This window comes from Scylla paramamosain, chromosome 7 (assembly GCF_035594125.1).
Source record: "Scylla paramamosain isolate STU-SP2022 chromosome 7, ASM3559412v1, whole genome shotgun sequence".
In the NCBI taxonomy this organism is placed as follows: domain Eukaryota; kingdom Metazoa; phylum Arthropoda; class Malacostraca; order Decapoda; family Portunidae; genus Scylla; species Scylla paramamosain.
In genome coordinates, this window is record NC_087157.1 from 6,555,001 (window position 1) to 6,577,500 (window position 22,500).

Sequence of the window (22,500 nt, forward strand, 5' to 3'; positions counted from 1 at the left end):
GTGTGTGTGTGTGTGTGTGTGTGTGTGTGTGTGCTGTGTGTGTGTGTGGTGTTGTGTGGTGTGTGTGTGTGTGTGATGTGTGTGTGTGTGTGTGTGTGTGTGTAGTATGTGGGTGGGTGGGTGGGTGGGTGGGTGGGTGGGTGGGTGTGACGAGAGAGAGAGAGAGAGAGAGAGAGAGAGAGAGAGAGAGAGAGAGAGAGAGAGAGAGAGAGAAGAGAGAGAGAGAGAGAGAGAGAGAGAGAGAGAGAGAGAGAGAGAGCGTACAAAGTTAACAAAAGTCCACAAGAATCCTGAAAGAACAGTAAATTTACATGTTGATTGAATTGAAGGAGGAGGAGGAGGAGGAGGAGGAGGAGGAGGAGGAGGAAGAGGAGGAGGAGGAGAAAGGTGAGGTGATAATAAAGTGTCGATAGAGGGTGATGGTGGTGGTGATGATAGTCATGATGGTGAGTGTGGTGGTGGTAATGGTGGTGATTGTGGTGGCGGTGTATACCTATCTATCCCTTGTTACAGTGAAATATGGGACACTGTTTTATTGAAGGCGAGGTGGAAAGGGGCGCTGCGCAGGTCATGATCTACAGTGAGGTTTTCAGTTCGTGTTATTCCAGTGTGTCTGTATAGGCCTGTTTGAATGTGTCAGTCTGCACCTCTCTCTCTCTCCTCTCTCTCTCTCTCTCTCTCTCTCTCTCTCTCTCTCTCTCTCTCTCTCTCTCTCTCTCTCTCTCTCTCTCTCTTTCTTTCTCTCTTTTTTTTTTACGTATCTTGTCCGGATTGCTTGTCGTTCGTTTTCCAGTGTGTGTGTGTGTGTGTGTGTGTGTGTGTGTGTGTGTGTGTGTGTGTGTGTGTGTGTGTGTGTGTGTGTGTGTGTGTGTGTGTGTGTGTGTGTGTGTGTGTGTGTGTATGCAGTTTTTGTCCCTTCTTCTCTCTTTATCTTTGTTCGATCCCTTCCCTTTTCTTCCCATTGCCATCCTCTGTCCGCCTTTTATTTCTTTTCCGTGTTTATTTTACACACATCTTCCAATTCACCCGTTACTCCGTCTTCACGAATTTCTACTTGCTTTTTTAATATTCTGAGTCTCCATCTAATTTCCGTCCAGTTATCTATTTGTCTTTGTAATTATAACTCTTCCATTTACAAATACGTATTCTTGATTTACCTTCTGATACACTTGGCTACATCTTTTCTTCACGTCTTGTCTCCATCAACTTTCAATACACTGGCCAGCATTCTAAAACACTGTTCTCTCGTCTGGATATTTTCAAAGGCAACATAAATTATTAGCCTGATTCTCAAGGATATTCTTCCTACCGATGACACAGAATCCTCATTGAATTATCACTAGAATTATGATGTCTTTGAAAATCCTTGTAACTCTCTGTAAAAGTGAAATAAGGGGCTGAAATGTCATTGAATATGGAGGATAAATTCATCACTAATCTTCTCATTCCCTCACACTGTTCCATTCAAGCTTCAGTGGATAATGAGAAAACCAGACTCTCTCTCTCTCTCTCTCTCTCTCTCTCTCTCTCTCTCTCTCTCTCTCTCTCTCTCTCATCGGTGTTCGCTCAGGCCGCAAACAACTCACCGGAAAACAGGCACCGTCAAATTAGTTCCCATTATGTTTCGCTTATCGATATCGAATGCACTACAACGCTCCATCATTCCCGAGCGGCTCCCCAAGGACAAAACTGTACCCGGTTAATCGCTAAAGTCTCTAAATTTGAAGGAATTTGGCGCATTAAAGCTCAAATGAATTAACTGAACGTTTAAAGACCTCCTCCGCTGCCTAATGCTGCTCCTCCTCCTCCTCCTCCTCCTCCTCCTCCTCCTCCTCCTCCTCCTCCTCCACTAGCTCGTATACTTTGCTCCTCATCTTTTGTTAAGAAAAGGAGGAGGTGGTAATGGAGGAGGAGGAGGAGGAGGAATAATTGGCAGAGAAGGCAAAATGTGTCTTTCCTTTAAATAGAAGAGAATTTATATGTTGATAAGTGTGGGGATGATACTGCTGGTGTATAAATTCTTATTTGTCTATACTGGAATATGTAATTGTTTCTAAGTACTCGTATTAATGCATTGGAAAGGTAAAGTTTGGTTCGGGAATTTCATCAGCTCTTCCACAACATATAAATTACTATCATTATTGGTGTTAATACGATTAATGATGCTCACACTATAGATACTACGTATATTATTACCGCGACTACACCACACACACACACACACACACACACACACACACACACACACACACACACACACACACACGCACACACACACACACACACACACACACACACACACACACACACCTCCACCATCAAACAAACATTCATAAACGAAACAAAGATCACTACCATTGTGTGTTAGTTCATTTATTTGTCATTTATTGCCATTTAATAATCTTGCATACCTGTGTTCGCACCTTTGCGTTCGCCCCTAATTTGTCGTATTCCACGGGAGTAATTTGACACAGTTACATCACAATTCTGGTCAGCTTTTGTTTGGCCGTGTTGTGAATTGCAATGTATTATACTCACGCTGTTGCTGTTGCTTTGGATATTCATTAGCGTGTGATTAAGCTACTGAACCACTTCCCTTTCAGCCAATAACATTAAAATTACAAAGCGATGCTGAAAATGTTGAAATACACACATAACTAGAAACACTGGGTCATGCACACACACACACACACACACACACACACACACACACACACACACACACACACACACAGCCATAACAAAGCACCAATAACTGATACACACAAACAATTACATTCATTTTATTTTTAGCTGAAAACAAAAGTTGCTTATTATGAGACCAAATAACGAGGCCATTTTGAAGGATGATTTTTGAGCGGCGTGTCAAATAACACACACACAAAGAGAGAGAGAGAGAGAGAGAGAGAGAGAGAGAGAGAGAGAGAGAGAGAGAGAGAGAGAGAGAGAGAGAGAGAGAGAGAGAGAGAGAGAGAGAGAGAGAGAGAGATTTTTCGTTACTTATTTATTGCATTTATTTCTTTAGACTCAACAAGATAAACACACACGATACAACAGAATACCCTTGAGCCAATCACGCGAGGACTTGCCGGAATGTAAACTCGGTGAACGCTTCCATTTGAACACTGAAGTTACAATTGCTTCCACTATAGCAAGCTCCGACAGAAGGAAGGCAGTGTATAAACGTGTGTGTGTGTGTGTGTGTGTGTGTGTGTGTGTGTGTGTGTGTGTGTGTGTGTGTGTGTGTGTGTGTGTGTGTTTAAGGCAGGAAGTGCACAGTTATGGCCTATTGGCGTGTATTGGAAACTGTTTCCTCCGCGCCCCCTGACCAGCGGGTGAAATGCTCATGATGATGATGGCCGCCCCTGGGGAATGTTAAGGCCAATAAATACGTGGGAGGACAGTTAGGGAATAGGTAGGTAAAAATATATGAATGGTAGATAGATAGGTAGGAAGTACATGGATAGGCAGATAGATAGATAGATTGATAAACAGATCGATTGACAGATAAAGACAGACAGACAGAGTAACAGAAAAAAATAGATGGATAGACACAGATAGATAGAAAGATAATAAAATATATGAATAGACAAATACATAATGTCTCTTACTTTCTTTCTAGCTTCTTACTTGTCTACGAGTATATGCACATGTACGAGTATGTATTCATTTAAATATCTGTCTATTCATCAACACTAGAAAAACACTCAGACAGAGAAATATAAAACAGAGATAGATAGGTAGATAAAAAAGACAACAGGTAAACACATATAAAAAAATATAAAAACTTTCGGTAATGTATGCACAGGATAAAATATTCCTGCATATATTATCTGCTTTGCTTTGTAGCCGGACATGAATGAGGTTACAAACACACATTACATTACACTGCATACCCACATAAATACATAGAAACATATATTACATTACACACACACACAGTATATCATATAAAAGGCACACACATACACAAACTTACATACACAGATACACACACAACGAGAGAGAGAGAGAGAGAGAGAGAGAGAGAGAGAGAGAGAGAGAGAGAGAGAGAGAGAGAGAGAGAGAGAGAGAGAGAGAGAGAGACTTCATTAGCTAGGTAGTGAAAGTTTACCACCCCGCCTGGCCCCAGCACGATAAAATTAGGACCAAACATTAGCACGGAAAAATTTACTCTTTGCATTCCTGTCGTGGTGAAAAAGAGTCACACACACACACACACACACACACACACACACACATACACATACACACACACACACACTACACACAGAGAGAGAGAGAGAGAAGAGAGAGAGAGAGAGGAGAGAGCGAGAGAGAGAGAGAGAGAGAGAGAGAGAGAGAGAGAGAGAGAGAGAGAGAGGAGAGAGAGAGAGAGAGAGAGAGAGAGAGAGAGAGAGAGGCGGGGAAGGGATGTAAATCGGGGGAAAGGATAAAATGCGCAAAGAAAATGACATGAGAAAAGATGAAAAGAAAGAATGCAAGTGATCGTGATAGTAGTAGTGGTGGTGGTGGTGGTGGTGGTGGTGGTGGAGAGGACCAGGAGGAAAAAGAGGAGAATACGTTCGTGCATTAGGAAGAGGAAAGAAGATAGACAAAACGAAAATAGGAGAGAGAATGAACAGAAAAGCGAGAAAGATAAAGAGGAAGGGGAAGGATATTGATAATAGAAGAAGAAGGAGGAGGAGGAGGAGGAGGAGGAGGAGGAGGAGGAGGAGGAGGAGGAGGAGGAGGAGGAGGAGCTGAAGCAGGTGAGAGGCAGGAGTAGCAGACGACTCTTGGATTTTCAGAATTTATGATAAACGAAATCTGATATCTGTGTGGGAGACGAACGGAAATAGGAAGGCCGGAGAGAGAGAGAGAGAGAGAGAGAGAGAGAGAGAGAGAGAGAGAGAGAGAGAGAGAGAGAGAGAGAGAGAGAGAGAGAGAGAGAGAGAGAGAAATTATATTGTCAGAGATACACAGACATTTAAACAAGAGACAGAAACAAACACACATCTACTAAGTAAAAAAAAAAAAAGTAAATAAAGGGAGTTATGCAGTTGGACAGCCAAGATACACTCACATTTAAATAAGAGACAAAGACAGCCAGCCAGCCAGATAGGCACAGACAGACAGACACACAGACAAACATACAGACAAACAAAGAAACAGAATACTAGACAGACAAACAAGGACAAAAGACAAAGGCACAATCCACAAAGAGAACAAGCACGAAGGTACTGTGAAGTCAGACTGCGAATTACCGCGATACACAAACAAAGCAGACAGTCATTTTAACACAAAGCCAATGAGATCCCCAGAAAATTTTCCAGCATTAAGTTAGGTAGGGCTGAGGATGCGCGCGGATTAGGGTAATGGTTTGTGGACATGGGTGATGGAGTAGGCAGGAGGGCGGAGGAAGGCGGAGGAGGTGGTAAATGGAGATCGTGATGAATAACTACCTGGAGACAGGGAGGGGGAGAGAGAGAGAGAGAGAGAGGGATGTAGAGTGCAAACGGACGACAGCAGAGGGGAGGCAGGGAGGAGGCACAAGTGTAGATAGCAGGAAATGAGAAATAGGGGGCTTTGACTAGACAGGGAGAACAAGGAAGTGAGGGAGAAATGTAGGACAAATACTTAAGGCAGTGAAGCAGCGTAGGGAAGGAGGCACAAAGGAAGGAAGGTAAGAAGTAGGGACTAGACAGGGAGAACAAGGAAAGTAAAAAAAAGTGAGGGAGGGATGTAGGGTAAAAAAAAAACTTGAGGCAACAGAGGAGAGTAGGGAAGGAGGTACATACGGGTAGGTAGTAGAAATAGCAGGGAAAGAAAAATAGGGCGTCTGGCCTCGACATGGGGACACCGAGGGCTAGGAAGAATGGAGGAGGGTTGTCGGGTAAAGACGGAAGGCAACGGAGGAGTATAGAGAAGGAGGTATACGTGGATGGGATGTGAAGATGGCTGGAGGTGAGGTCTAGGGTATTGTGAATTAAAAAGGGGAAAAATACGAGGAAGAAAGAAATGAGGCCAGGGAGGCAAATCAGTGAATGAATCTGGAGCGACAACACAAATCTAAAAACTAAGCTACGAACATGATTAAAAGAAACGTAAAGGAACAACTGACGCAAAAAGTAAAATAAGATAAAATAAAATAAAATGAATAAATAAATGAATAAATAAATAAAATAAAATAAAATAAAATATAAAACAAGAGAAACGACAATCCTGGAAACGAAAGTGAACTGCAGACGAGAGCGGGGTAGGAAAGTCGAAGCGAAGGAAATACACCTTGACGACAGCAGCAGTAAGACCGTGGCGAGATGAGAGCGGGAGGCATCAGGGGGCGCAGGCATCAAGAGTTTTGGCACAGCGACGTGAAATGTGCCGGACAAAGAGAAGGAAGAGGAGAGCTAAAAAATGAGAACAGAGTGAATGCAAGCACGGGAGAACATGTTGACAGGAAAGCTGACTTCTGTGCCTCGCTTCATAAACAGGAGAGAGGCGAGGGTTTGGCAGTGAGGGAGGCTAAGGTGGAGGAATGTTAGAAAAGTGGAGGCAAGTCGGTGGTGAGTGAGGTGAGGCGTGATGACAAGGGTGAGGAAAGGAAGATGGAAGAGATACGGGTTGTGACCTTGTGTAAGTTTGTGTGAACGAGAGGGTAAGAGAGAGAGAGAAAAAAAATGTAAAGAAGAGAACGACGAATGGAGGCAAGAAAAGTGAAGGATGGGGGAAGGGTGGAGAAGGGAAGGCGGAAGGGATATTGTGATTTTGTGCGTGTGGATATAAATGATAGAGAACAGACGTCAGAAGCGGGAGGACAGATGGTCAGATGGAAGGAGAGAAGTGGATGGAAAGAAGGGGAAATGAGAGGGATAAGAAAAAAAAAATGAAAAAAAAAATACGGGTTAAAAAGAGGTGTAGTGAACAATTGTTTAAAAAAAATGAGCGCATCATTGTTTTAAAATATCCGTAAAGTGCGAAAGATCATAACGACAACTCAATTTACTCCAGCGTCAGAAATTAACCAGTCGGAAGTGCAGACAGACAGACACCTCTAATTTCCACAGCATCATTTATGTGTACATCTCAATCATACTTACTGTGTCTCCTCAAAGTATGCACGCACGTAAACTAACTACGCATTTACCAACACCTCCAGATTTTGACTTTAGTGTGCCGTATGTTTGAGGTCCATTCTACGTGTAAAGAAAACGGGGTCAGTGAGGGAGAGGGTGAGACTGACGGGTTGAGGAGTGAAGGTGAGGCGGCAGTGACAGGCTGAGCGATGGGAGGGGGGAGCGAGGGCCCAGAGGAATGCCTGCCTATCCTCACCCGTCAACCCTAACCCGAATGTCCTTGCCTCCAGCGGGAACACAACATTAGCGGGGCCATTTTTCCAGTGCTGTCATGCTTTATATTGGATTCTGTCGCTGGTGGTGATGGGGGAGGTATTGGTGATGCCATATTAATTGTGAGATTGATGGTGATGCTGGGGACAGGCACATGCGCACACGCACACACACACACACACACACACACACACACACACACACACACACACCCTTTCCCCCTCTCTTTCTCTCTCTCTGTTAGAATTAAGTGCACATACATTTTTTTTCCATACAAATCACTTTAAATACAATTCCACCCGTCTATCAATATTTGCCTCGTTAAGAAATAAAATAATAGTCGCGGGTCCCATTGGAAGTCCAGTCAGCCGCCAGCAGGAGCGCCACGTGCCGGTGTTGACTCCTCTCCAGCATGTGACCTGTCTTCTACAGTTAGTAGGACCATATTCTGAAACACTTCTGTGCCGCTCTTTCATTACTTTCAAAAGGCTGTAGTTGAAGTGACGCGGGTTTTTAAAGGTGTTTTTTTTTTTTTATGGTTCTCGTGAAAATTAACAAGGTTTCTACGTTATTAACATGAGAAACACTTGAGAACCCGGATAAATGTCTCTCTGGTCTTTGAAAATATATAAAAACAATACAAAGTAAAAAAAAAAAAGATAAGGTCACAGGCATGTTGAATCCGTAACCACATAATTCATTAGTACCAACTGAATACATGAAATGCAAGCAAGGACACACACACACACACACACACACACACACACACATACACACACACCTGGCACTCACAGAACTAAACGATGGCGTGGGTGGATGAATGCTGCGGAAAACATCTGCCTTTCATGAGACTGGAATATACATGCTATAAACCCCCCTCTCTCTCTCTCTCTCTCTCTCTCTCTCTCTCTCTCTCTCTCTCTCTCTCTCTCTCTCTCTCTCTCTCTCTCTCTCATATTTACCATTTCCCACAATACATTCTTCTCCTTACGGTAACTTCGGTCCATCCCATCACTCATCATCCATTCCATTGTCCGCCGCTTCCCATTCCCTCGACGCCATTACTGCCTTCCCACACACTCCTCCAATCCCTATCTTTCCCTTAGTTTACACTCTACTTATTATTTCCCAGAATCCCTTAAATTTTTCCAGCTCTTCCCCAGCGTTACATCTTCCCCTAAGCGGCAGATGTCAATTTTTACCACATAAATCTGTAGCTTGACCATATATCTTGATTCCACGCGAGTCATTCCACATTCCGTCTCATATTTTTGGTATTACACGCTCCTATGCTTCACTCTACACCACGTCGCCTACACTTGGTCATCTCCCACATGCCACGCCTACACACACCTACACACATTTCTTCCGTTATACTTGATCTATGTACAAACATACAAATTTTCATTTATTTCTTGTAGGGTTGCTTCTCCGTCTTACATCTGCTCATAAAAAAAAAATAGGAAGGGAAAATAAAAGACGAGGAAAATATATGGGTCTTTTTTTTTCTGTGTTTAGGCAAAGACAAAAAAGGAAACGAGGAAGGAACAATTTACTAGTGGTTATTGCATGGGCATCTACACACACACACACACACACACACACACACACACACACACACATATCTTTCCTCCATCACATGTACAAACACTCCCTCCTCACAAGTCAAACAGGGGAGAAATGCGATGATATGATCAACGCAATGGAAAGGAACATTCCTCTCCACCACACGCGCACGTACATAACCTCAACGCTCATCCGCAAGTCAAACACAGAAAATGCTAAGACAATACAGTAAAATTAAAGTAAATTCACTGGAAAATGAGACACACACACAGACCACAAACTTTTCGTGCCTGAGAGGAAATGATGAAAAAATTAATGACAAGCTTGCTAATGTGGGTCAGGTGGGACTTGCCATTATAAAACACCTGTCCTGCTCCCCTCTCTTCCCCTCGCTTTCCCTCCCTCACCTCCGCCGATGACGAATAATGCAGGGAAAGCGACAAGGAAACTATTAATGATTGAAACAATGTGAATAAAAAAAATAAATAAAATAGACGCCATTAGCAAATTTAAAGAGAATGTAAAAGTATAACACAAAAACAGAAAATTTTGAGATATGGAAGGCATGATGAAATATTCACAGCAGAAGAGAGAGAGAAAAAAAATGCTTAGATGGAAAATAAAAAAAAAACCTAATAAAGTGAAAAATATAATGAAACGAGGTGAGGTGGTAACAATAAAGATACGGGGAAAAAAATGAATAATAAATGTAGTTAATAAATTAGCCGGGAAATAAGAACAAGAGCATCACCTGAAAGAAAGAATAATGAAATATACTAAGAACAAAAGCAGAAAGAGAGAGAGAGAGAGAGAGAGAGAGAGAGAGAGAGAGAGAGAGAGAGAGAGAGAGAGAGAGAGAGAGAGAGAGAGAGAGAGAGAGAGAGAGAGAGAGAGAGAGAGAAACATCATAAATTTTCTAATAGTTGCAATCTAGTATGTATCTTAAGAGTGCAAGACGCAACCAAGCAAGGCAAACATGCAAATGCAACTTATCTTTAACTGCTTCATGAAAAATGTCGCGACGGGAAAAGACGAATGCTATCAAGACTCAGTGGGCCGATAAATGATTCTGTTCGTGTGAAATCAGAAGTCACTGAATGTTTATGATGTTCCTGTACAAGAAGTAAAAACACATGACATCCTTAAAACAGCAACTTGAGAGAGAGAGAGAGAGAGAGAGAGAGAGAGAGAGAGAGAGAGAGAGAGAGAGAGAGAGAGAGAGAGAGAGAGAGAGAGAGAGAGAGAGGACTAAGGAGGTCAAGGCCACACAGCAACCTTCCAGCTCCAACTTCAAACTTCCACGAGTGACAAAAGAGCATATGTATAATACCGGGTTAGAGTGTGTGTGTCTGGAAACTCCTTATAACTTGACGTGACTAAGTTGTCTGATGCAGGGATTTAGAAGGGCGTGGGAAGATGATGCAACACACACACACACACACACACACACACACACACACACACACACACACACACACACACAGGTGCGTTCCAAACCACGATGACCATTAAAATCGCATCAAGCTTCGTGGTATCATTCTTTTCCAAGCGTATTTTGTTTCTCCACCATCATCACTTCCCTCCGCCCTCTCTCTCTCTCTCTCTCTCTCTCTCTCTCTCTCTCTCTCTCTCTCTCTCTCTCTCTCTCTCTCTCTCTTCCTCCCCCCTTATCTCTCCCTCCACCACCTCTTTCCGCCGCAACCATCGCCATCACAGTTACAGTCTCTCCTCCATCATCACTATCCCTTCACCACAAGCAATCCTCGGTCCCTCTTCTCTTTTTGTTTCTCCTTTCAGTTTCAATCCGCTTTGGTGTGTCATTGTGTGTGTGTGTGTGTGTGTGTGTGTGTGTGAATGGCACTCTCTATGTCTCGGTCTTCCTGTGCCACTCTCTATGTCTCGGTCTTCCTCTCTCTCTCTCTCTCTCTCTCTCTCTCTCTCTCTCTCTCTCCTCTCTCTCTCTCTCTCTCTCTCTCTCTCTCTCTCTCTCTCTCTCTCAATTTATGCGATCCTTTCATTCTCCTTTTTTTTTTCATCATAAGTTTTTCTCTCCTCTCTTGACACCTCCTTCCCTCCTTCACTACTTCACTCTCTATCTCCCTCCCTCCCTCCCTCCCTCCCTCCCTCTCTCGCTCCCTCCAACGTTCCTCCAGATCCAATCTCTCACGTTCTCGATTTTTTCTCTCTTCATGCAATTTTAGATTTTTTTTCTCCTCCTCCTCCTCCTCCTCCTCCTCCTACGTCTTATCTTCATGCCACCTCTCGAGAATTTTCACACTTGTCTCTTGTGAAGTTTGTTTTGTATCATCACCCTCATGAGATCACACACACACACACACACACACACACACACACACACGAGAGAGAGAGAGAGAGAGAGAGAGAGAGAGAGAGAGAGAGAGAGAGAGAGAGAGAGAGAGAGAGAGAGAGAGAGAGAGAGAGAGAGAGAGAGAGAGAGAGAGAGAGAGAGAGAGAGAGAGAGAGATTTTTTGTGCATACATTTTTTTGTCCATGATGCTGAATTTATATTATAAATTACGTAAGTTGTAATGAAGTTGTGTCCGTTAAGCCGGAGCGCTAACACAACCCGGTATTGTACCATGAATAATCAAAGGAAGGGACAGGCTTTTGGCTACGGTTACTGAGAAATGGTATACAGAGAGAGAGAGAGAGAGAGAGAGAGAGAGAGAGAGAGAGAGAGAGAGAGAGAGAGAGAGAGAGAGAGAGAGAGAGAGAGAGAGAGAGAGAGAGAGAGAGTTTTATATTCAAGTTATTATTATCATTATTATTACTCTCATAATCACCACCATCATTGTCATCGTTATTAGCATCATCACATCCTTCCCTTATACTAACAGTCAAAATTACGTCTCTATTTGATTATCATTATCATTATCCATCATCATCATCATCATCATCATCATCATCATCATCATCATCATCACTCTTCCCTTACACAAGCTACCGGTCAAAATCCCACAAATGCCTCCTTTACCATCAAAGTGAGTAAAGGAGTGAAGGGAGAGTGCTCACTTGAGATGTACTCGTAAAGCTCTTCAGGACACGCTAAGAGATCACGGAGACGCTTCTCTATCAGCGCCGCCAAAGTAAATACCCGAACCAAAATTTCCTCCATGAAAGTCTTACTCAAATAATTCCTCACCATGATATATTTTTGATAACTTTACCAATCCTGATCTATTCTGACCTTATCTTATATTACCTCAGCTTATCTAACCTAACTGCACATAACCTAACCTAACCTTACCTTAAATTAATAACTAACCTAACCTTACCTTACATTATCTAAGCTAACTTGATCTAAACTAACCTTTATCTTACCTTACCTTACCTAACTTAACCTAAAACTAATCTCACTTTACATTACCGAACTTAGCCTAAACTAACCTTACCTTACATTACCTAACATAACCTAATATAATCTAACCATACCTTACCTTACACTAACTTAACTTCTAACATAACCTACCTTACATTACGCAAACATACCTGACCTTGCCTAATACAACCTAACCTAACTTTACACTACCTTAACTAACTTAAAGTAACTTAATCACGAAGAAAAATATCATATGGAGAGAGAAAAAAAATTAAGACTAGAACGTTCAAGAGGAAAATTTACACTAGAGAATTTAACGACAGACACAGAGACCACCACTTGTACATTCCTCCGGCACCAGCACCGCCTTCTTCAGCAGTGTCTGGGTGATGGCGCCTGCAGGTATGGGAGGTGAAAGAGACGAGGCGGGAGGAAGAAAGAGGGACGGATGCAGTCAGGTAATTCATATTCTCACATAATAGCGTAGCGAAGGGATAAGCAAGGTTCATTTTCTATTCATGGAGTATTCTGCTCTGATCCGGTTGAGCAAGCAAATAAGAGTAGGGAAAGAGAGAAGGGTGAGGGAAAGAGAGGGATAGAGGGAGGAGAGAAGGGGGGGCCGAATCAGGTCCTTTATCATCATCCCTCATCCCATCATCTCTCGGGTTACGTGGCTCGTCTTGAGTACTCTTTCATTACCTGGATGCTGCGATGATGAAGAGGACAGGTGTGCGTGCGTAGATGCGTGTATTCTGAAACGCTTCGCTGTCTCACCACGACAATTTTCAAAGGCCACAGAGATGATTAGCCGGATTCTCAAGAGCGTTTCTCCTGTTAATAATGTAGAAATCTTGTTAAAATACCACTAGGACCGTGACAAACATCTATGAAACTCGTGTAACTTGAATTAGAGCCTTTTGAAAGTAGTGGAGGTGCTGCGCGGAAGTGTTTCAGAATATGATCTTACGAGTGTGTGTGTGTGTGTGTGTGTGTGTGTGTGTGTGTGTGTGTGTGTGTGTGTGTGTGTGTGTGTGTGTGTGTGTGTGTGTGTGTGTGTGTGCGCCCTCCCAGTCCTCAGCCACCACCGTCAAGTAATGAACTCTACCATACCAACAACATCGTCAACATTTTCATGAAGCCTCCCACTATTTGCCTTGACATCAAATAAAGGCGAGAAGATCAATAACCCTGAGCACACTGAAAGGCCGCAGAATAATGCCGCGATTTGCATAATTCGCGCTTAAGGCTTTCCTAAGCAGGGGAGGTAAGACAGAGAGAGAGAGAGAGAGAGAGAGAGAGAGAGAGAGAGAGAGAGAGAGAGAGAGAGAGAGAGAGAGAGAGAAGCAGGAAGAGAAAAGAGGAGCTAAGACACTACGTTAGTAAAGAGACCTCCGTGGCACCTTCAGGAGGAGTAATCTTCTTCCCGCAGCCGCTCAATTTCCTTCAATAAGCTGCTTCTCCTCCACCAGGTCTCATTAAATGCTGGGACGCCGCCTGATAAGCAATTACAGACCGCGCCGCCACGCTATCACGCCAGGTATTCCACAGACCAAGCTTTAATTAGAGGTGGAAAAATTCGATGTGTCTGTGTTAAGCTTGAATCAGTGCAGATTGTGGGGCACCTGTGGCTTGTATAATGCACGCACACATACATACATACATACATAAATACATACACAGACACGCACGTACATTCATACATACAAGAAAACTGTAAGTGTGTGTGTGTGTGTGTGTGTGTGTGTGTGTGTGTGTGTGTGTGTGTGTGTATCATTGTAAGGAACACCTGAAGAAGCATTATCTCACACACACACACACACACACACACACACACACACACACACACACACACACACACATTAAACAAACTCATCCTCACCCACCTCCGCTGCTTTATTTATACACCACACGACGCGTCCTTAAGGCTTAAAACGCTCCACTAGACGCATTAACCTGTGAACCACCACGACCCCTTATATAGTACTCGTACATCACACCTCATCACTCCCTCTCCACCCCCGCCACCACCTTCACCGCCACCGCCACTAACACCTGAGCCGCCACCAGACACACCTTCCCTACTCGCCTCATCAATTCCCATCAGAGCGTTGAACGTTTTTCATCACTGCACATCAAAAACAATGCCATGATTGACAGCGAGTGGAGGGAGGGATTGAGGGAGAGGAAGAGCGACTGGGGGTAGTAGGGAGGGAGGGGAGGTGTGAATGTTTAGTGGTGTATACGTGGTGGTGATGTACAGGGTGATATAAATGACAAGTAATGCGAGTGATGAGAGGGATGGGATGAGTGGCGCGGTGTGGTGTAGGCGGTGATGAGTGGAATGAGAGGGAAGGTGGTGGGTGTTCGAGAATATTGAGATAAAGGATGATGGAGGTGTGTGGAGGATGCTCGGGATGTGTGGTGAGGATGTGACAGGGATGCAGGGGAGACATTACTGGGGAGAAATGAAGGGTAGTGGTACGGGTGGGAAGGATGGGGAGGAAGGTGAGATGAGATAAGGGATAATGATAAAAGAGGAGGTGTTTAGTTAAGAGATGAGCGGTGAGAAGAGGTGGGGAGGGTCTTGGGATGAGATGAAGAGTGATGATAAGGAGTGTGGGGAAGGTCTTGGGGAAAGTGAGGTGGGGAGCATCACACCGCGTGAGGCAAATTCTTATTGACACCCTCATTAAGTGTGTGACGATGAGTGTGTGGAGAGCAGGGGAGGAAAAGGGTGAGAGAAGAGAAGGGAAAGGGGAGAGAGGCAAGATAATTACTCTTGAGACTTCTACAGTGGAATTAAATATTGGTTTTCAAAGATTTGTATCTAATAATCAACCTACAATGAGAATATTTCCATTCATTACAAACAAGCAGTTATAAAAAGAGATTTAAAACAGCGGATCACAAAGAAGAATAACTATATAAAATTACATCAAACTTTAAATTCTGCCGTGTTTGTCTGGTCTCTATACTAATTATTGATACAAGCAAAAAGACAAAATCATAAAGCATTGAAAAAAAAAAAAAACTAAGATTTTTCGAAGAGTAAGAAGGAAGATGTAATTTACTTACGTGCGTGGGCGAGGCTGTAGATGATCAGATGATGCAGAGATGGTATACATGGTGTAAGTGTAGAAACAGTGGGGGAGACTAGATTGGCTGGTGTGTGTGTGTGTGTGTGTGTGTGTGTGTGTGTGTGTGTGTGTGTGTGTGTGTGTGTGTGTGTGTGTGTGTGTGTGTGTGTGTGTGTGTGTGTGTGTGTGTGTGTGTGTGTGTGTGTGTGTGTGTGTGTGTGTGTGTGTGTGTGTGTGTGTGTGTGTGTGTGTGTGTGTGTGTGTGAAAAATATGAAAGAGAAGGCAACGTTATTTCAATTTTCACACATATCCACTTAACTACATTAGAATACTTGATGAAAGAGAAAACATACTTCATACGAAAAATCAAAATTAGACATGTGATAAATTTCAGACCGTGTCAGTTATGAAGACATTTCCAGATGTGTGTACTTGTACTTGTCAAGACCAGGTGGCAAAGCAATAAATTTCAACCTAATTTTTTTCTCTTTTCTATTTCAGGTGAGTGTTGGAAATCATCTCCATCGCAATCGTCATTATTCTCCTCCTCTCCCACGCAACTACGGCCACCTCCACCCACTTACCCCACCCACCCACCCACCCACACCGACACACACACACACACTTAAACACGTACTCGCCGTCCTCGACCACGACCTCCTTCTGAACGACTTTCACACCACCTCGTTCTTGTCACCTTCAGTCCCTTCACCCCACATTCCCAAAGCTCCTCTCCTTTCCTTCCCTCCACTCATCGCTCTTGTCCTTTCCTCTCATCCTTACCTACTCAAGTGTTCCTATTTTCTCCCTATCTTTCTCCCGCTTTACCCTTTCTTTCTCAACTTCTCTCCCTCCCTCTCTCTCTCCTTTGATGAAGAGCCGCCCAGACGCCAACCACGAGACAAGGGACGCAAGGTGAGTCACAGTAGAATAGATAAGATTGAGGAGAACTAAAATTAACCTAATAGAGATGATTGAGGAGGGAGATGGAGACTTAAAGGGAGGGAGTTAAAGAGAGGGAGGTTTGGAGAGTGAAGGAAGAGTGGTAGTGAAGCGAGAGCTGAGGAGAAGAGAGGTGAAGACGAGAGGAGGCTGAGAGGTTGAAGTAAAGAGGGTACTCCACCTTCCCCCCTCTTGACGGGAACTTCCGCCCAACACGACATTAAGGAAATATGTTAACAAATTGATGCAATTATCGAAACTTAATCAACATGGAATTCAGATAGAGGAGAGGGGAGAGGTGCAGGGGACGAGGAGGAAAGGAAGGGTAAGAGAGGAGGAGGAAACTAAAAGGGACGACAGGAGGAGTAGACTAAGAACCCATAATGAATCTTCACACTTCTTTCTTCTGTAATTTAGGAAAAAATGTTAAGATGGATGGCAGCCATACTCAAAGACTTCCCTCCCCTCCCCCCTCAGCCTTACCTCTCCCCGCTAATGGCTTCCTCAGAATCTAAATAACAGTTTAGATAAGCATATAAACGTGTTGAAAGAAGCAGGAAAGGGAGAGAAGGGAAGGGGACGATACAGTACAGACGAGGCGGGGACAAAGTAGCAAGGAGTGAAGACTAGACTAGGAAGGACGGAAGAAATAGGTTTGGACGTGGCAGGGACAAACATGGAGGGCACAAGGGAACTGGGAGAAGGTGAAGGGGACACGTGGAACTACAGGCGAGGAGTGAGGGAAGTTAATGGCTTATGAAGGGTGACGAAGGCGCAGAAGGGGAAAGATAAACGGGAGACGAGTAAAGAGAAGGAAGATAATTGAGCCAGGTCGTCCCGTCACCATGAAAAGAAAAAAAAGTCGCTAATGGAGGTTCGAGTCACGGAGGAAAATGGGAAGGGTAAACGACGCAGCTGCTGAGGATATGAAACAAAAAGATATAAACGAGTAGAAAATATAAGAAAATACGACGTTTCTATATTCATTCAAAGCGGAAGGAAAAATCACAATAAAGTTTCCCAGAGCAGCGATCAAAGCAGGTAAATCAAGAATAAATGTCAAAATATCATCGTTTGTAAATGCGAGAGTGCGCTTTCCCCACACGCACAGGTGAAGCAACCAGGTGTGCGAAAGTGGAAATAACTTTATTACTATGATTATTGTTATTGCTGCTATTATATTATTATTATTATTATTATTGTTATTATTATTATTATTATTATTACTACTGTTATCGTTATCAGTTGTGGTAGTAGTAGTAGTAGTTGTGGTAGTAGTAGTAGTAGTAGTAGTAGTAGTAGTAGTAGTAGTAGTAGTAGTAGTAGTAGTAGTAGTAGTAGTAGTAGTATCAACATTATCGCCATCTTATTACTACTTCTAACAACAACAACAACAACATCAACAACTACTACTACTACTACTATTACTACAACTACCATCACTACCACCACCACCACCATCACCACCACCACCATTACCGTCACCATCACTGGGCATGTGTCCCCCAAACAAGGTCAAGGTCTGTATGGTAATCACAGGCGTATACACACACACACAACTCTCGGAGGCTCATATGTATCCTGCGTGCAGTTTGTGTGGCTGGCGGGCTCATTGTCATATATTTGTCCTTCCTAGAGTTTGCGGCCCCTTACACCCAATACCCTAGAGATGAAGGTGGTGGTAGTAGTAGTAGTAGTAGTTTGACAAAGAATATGGAAATTTTTCTACGACGTAATAATATTTAACAACAATAAACAGTGCATAGATACATACAGAATGAAAACTAAAACATCTTGTCCAAATGAAACTAAATACAAATGCGTAAAATTGATATTAAGACGGTTAACAACTCTTCCATTTGTTAGAACGAAAACATTGCCATTCAACAGAACGTTTCGGCGAATCAAAACCGTAAAAATTTCCTATCAAACAAAAAATACTAAGAAAAAAAAAATTCACAAACACAGACTAACATACACACAAGAATACGTGTCTCGGTCCTTCCAGCACACCACGGAGTCGTTCTTCAAGTGCCTTTACGTGCCGCGGCGGTCACATGGCGCGGCATCACCGGCACTTATCCCTATAAAACCTCCCTTCCCTCAACAGCCTCGCGTTTCAGTCTCAACATGGCTGAAGTAAACGACCTTGATGGATAAACCGCGTTCCATTTCCTCGCACCCGACGCGCCTGACTGGCATGCGTTTCGGGGAGAATAACTGGCGGTCGCTGCGAGGGGAGAGGGAGAAAGGAGGGGGAGAGGAGAGGAGGTGATAGGAACGGGTAAGAGCCAGCCTGGAGGTATCTATAGTGCTAATTTGAGCGCCAAGTAAACATCCATGGACTAGCGAGGCTTCATGACGCATCGCAGCCTAAGGAAGCTCGAGGATTCAGGGTATAATGAACGCTTCCGCCCCGCCCTTTGTGCCTCTCGCGGCGTGCTGGCGGTGGAGGGGTTGGAAGGGTGTCCTGGCAGCCACGCATCGCCAGGAACGTGCGCCTCACAATTCTTTCCTCAGGGAATTCCATGAAAGCCAAAACTTCGAAAGTGTTCATCCAGGTATAACAAATGGAAGCAGGTTGAAGGTTGGTGCGTGGAGTAAATAAGGCTACGGGATGATGGTGGTGCTGCATTGGTGTAGATGCAGGTGTTGGGAGGGGGGGATGGAATGGGCGTATTAGAGCAGGTGTGTGTCTGTGTGTGGAGGCTGATAACACCCCGACATTCTTGAACAAGTTCACAACCGGGGAAAGCCTATTTTACCTCCAATATTGCCAGGCACTGCAAATGTAAGGAATGAAAGAAAGAAGTAAAGCCACTCTCACTCTCACTCCTGGAGCCAGACGCCGCACAGCCAGACACGCAAAGGCAGGAACGTTCGACTGAGGCAATTCACACCGAGGACTTTCATTGCCTTGCATCACGCTGCTCCTCGGTCTCCGCGACGTCTGGCTTCCTTAGCAAGTTATATATCTAAGTAAAGTGATGCCGCACCAACCACCACAGCGCCTTGCCTTCCCTGGGGTGCCGCCGAGCAAGGGCGGGACGTGCAGAGGCGTTGGCACTGAGCAAGATAGACAGACGTAGTTACCAAAGGGATAGTTAATTTTTAAGGAGTGTTAGTTCATTCCTACGTGATGGATCGCAATTAAGAGATGAAAGGGGGTATTATCTCCGGATGTAAAATTGTTAATGAAAGTTGAAATGAGATTGTCTGACGTATTATTACAAGAGTTATGGGCGTTTACATTTTCTTAACGACACGAGCATAGAAAATACTAGGGTTAAGAGAGAGAGAGAGAGAGAGAGAGAGAGAGAGAGAGAGAGAGAGAGAGAGAGAGAGAGAGAGAGAGAGAGAGAGAGAGAGAGAGAGAGGAAAAATCTCAAATAAGAGCAGAAACAAAATGGCAGAAGACGAAAAATAAACACGAGAGGAAGGGAAGCGACGGATGTAGGGAGGAAGGAAGGAAGGGAGGGAGGGAGAGATGAAAGGCGGTAAAAAGGGGAAGGGAGAACACAAACACAAATAAACCCTCCATATAACCTACAAATGCACTTACCGGAAACACGTTCCTGCTGCTGCTGCTGCTGCTGCTGCTGCTGTTGGTGCTGCTGGTGCTGGAGGGAAAGAGATGCCACAACAAAGATAAACCAATAACTAAGTAAATAAATAAATAGAAAAATAAATCAAAACTGAAGTGAGATGAGAAATAAAACTCAACAAATGAAAGAGGAAAGCCAATGCAGAAATATGTGTGTGTGTGTGTGTGTGTGTGTGTGTGTGTGTGTGTGTGTGTGTGTGTGTGTGTGTGTGTGTGTGTGTGTGTGTGTGTGTGTGTGTGTGTGTGTGTTGCAAGTGACAGAAAATGAAATGGAGATATGGTGAGAATCAGGAAGAAAATAGGAATATGAGGAAGATGCGGAGGAAGAGATGAGGAAAAAAGGAAGAGGGAGAGAAGGATAAAGATGAGGAGGAGATGAAGGAGATGCGAGGAGGGAAAATATAAGAAAAATAAGAAAGCATAAAGATGAGGAAGAAAACGAGGAGGAGGAGGAGGAGGAGGAGGAGGAGGAAGAGGAGGAGAAGGATAAAGGTGAGGAAGAGAAGGATAAACATAAGGAGGATGAAGAAGAAGAGGAGGAAAAAGATGAGGAGAAGGATGAGGAGGATGAGAAAAAGGAAGAGGAGGAGAAGCAAGACCTACTGTAATCTCGACGGAGCAATAGGCAGCAGTAACTTCATTTGGGCCACCGCGGGAAGAGGTTTGGCTCAAGGGGGTGAGGTTAGGTTAGGGTGAGACGGGGGAAGTAAGGGCCAGTTAGCGGGTGGGGTTGAGGAGGGTTCGAGTGGAGGAAAAAAGGTGGATGGAGTAGGGCTTGGGGATGGAGAGGCGTGGATCAAGAGAAATGTATTATGCTACAGGTGGTGATGTTTTCTGAAGTGGTGATGGTGGTGATAGTAGTAGTAGTAGTAGTAGTAGTAGTAGTAGTAGTAGTAGTAGTTGTTGTTGTTGTTGTTGTTGTTGTTGTTGTTGTTGTTGTTGTTGTTGTTGTTGTTGTTGTTGTTGTTGTTGTTGTTGTTGTTGTTGTTGTTGTTGTTGTTGTTGTTGTTGTTGTTGTTGTTGTTGTTGTTGTTGTGGTGGTGGTGGTGGTGGTGGTGGTGGTAAAAGATCCACATCACTTTAGTTAGACGCATACTGATTGGCTGGCAGTTTCAGTGCAGCTTACTGATTGGTCATCCTTCATAAACATATCCCATAATTTCAATACAAAAGCTGTACCTCACCAATAAACTTGTGACAATAAACAAAGATTGCATTGTTCTTTTATGGCCAATTATTATTACACGCGATATGAGGGTATAAAAAGCATTTTGGCAATCAAGTGTTCAGCATTTTAACAACCGTCATTAGACATTATTTGATAACAGGTGTGTGTGTGTGTGTGTGTGTGTGTGTGTGTCTGTTACATAATTGCTAAGAAAGAAAAAATCAATTATAACGCCAACGCCAACTGTAAAAATTCAACGCCAACTGTAAAAATAAAGTTAAAGTTAATACAGCAGCACTACAGCATCTGGGAGCGTAGCATCGTGCTTGCCTTCACTCTGGTTCAGCCTCAGTCTGCTTCTGCTACTGCTGCTCCTGCTGCTGCTGCTGCCTTCACTCGCCTCATTTTAGCCAGGAGAATTAAAGTTTTCATAAACTGATGATGATTTATTATACATAATCCTTATTTCATGCAAGATCTTAAAAAGCAGTGTGTATATTTCATGAGGTTCTTGACATTTAGCAAAGAATTGTGACGTACGAGTAGGAATATTTAAGAAATGTGAGTGGAAGAGTGAAATTAATTATACCATGATATAAAAGCTTCACTTGATTACACACGTGAATAAATGAAATTAAACTAATGAAGGACGCCAACGCTCCCCACAAGGGCGCGTAGCTTTACTCTGGATCATGATAATTTTATATGTAATTATTTTCATTACATTAAATGGGATATATTTTGTTTTCTTATGCAAAAAAAAAAAAAAAGAGAAAAATATATAAATTTTCTGTACGAAAGAAAATATTGGCATTAATTTTGTCAGAATTTTACAACAGAGGCTCCCAATCTTTTCCCTCACCCGCGGCCCAATGGCGAAAATTTGATACCCTCCGTGGTTGCCCACAGATCTCTTCCTCTCACGCAACACTACATCTCTTCTTCACGGTGCCACAGAGAGCACTCCACGGCAGCGATGACAGCGATAACTGACACAGTGATGATGATTCGTAAGATTTAAACACTGATAAACGTGTTGACGCGTGATGCTTTATTCTGTATTATTAAAATTATGTATTTCTAATAACCAACATGTTTGTACTGCACTTTTATCGCGCGTAATTGGACACGGAGTATTAATTACATATTTTGTATATGATGAAAATATTTGACAGTCACCCTTAAAATGTATCAATCAAAAATATGATATAGGTTTATTCCAACAGCCAATGAGGTGAGCTTTACTGGAACCACTGGCCAATCCGGAGAAGTGTACGAGTGTAGAATACCCTGCATGATGATGAATACCCTGCATGATGATGATGATGATGATGATTGTTATTATTATTATTATTATTATTATTATTATTATTATTATTATTATTATCATTAGTAGTAGTAGTAGTAGTAGTATTAGTATTAGTAGTAGTAGTAGTAGTAGTAGTAGTAGTAGTAGTAGTAATGATGATGATGG

At 43.2% G+C, this 22,500-nt stretch overlaps 1 protein-coding gene across 1 annotated transcript in view; it reads right to left on the minus strand.

Moving 5' to 3' along the window:
* Positions 1-22,500, minus strand: part of LOC135101960 (potassium channel subfamily T member 2-like) — a 523,352-nt gene that overhangs the window by 75,211 nt on the left and 425,641 nt on the right. Inside the window, 1 exon segment of the mRNA XM_064006426.1 lies at positions 19,817-19,874. The gene's annotated coding sequence lies outside the window, so the exon portion shown is untranslated.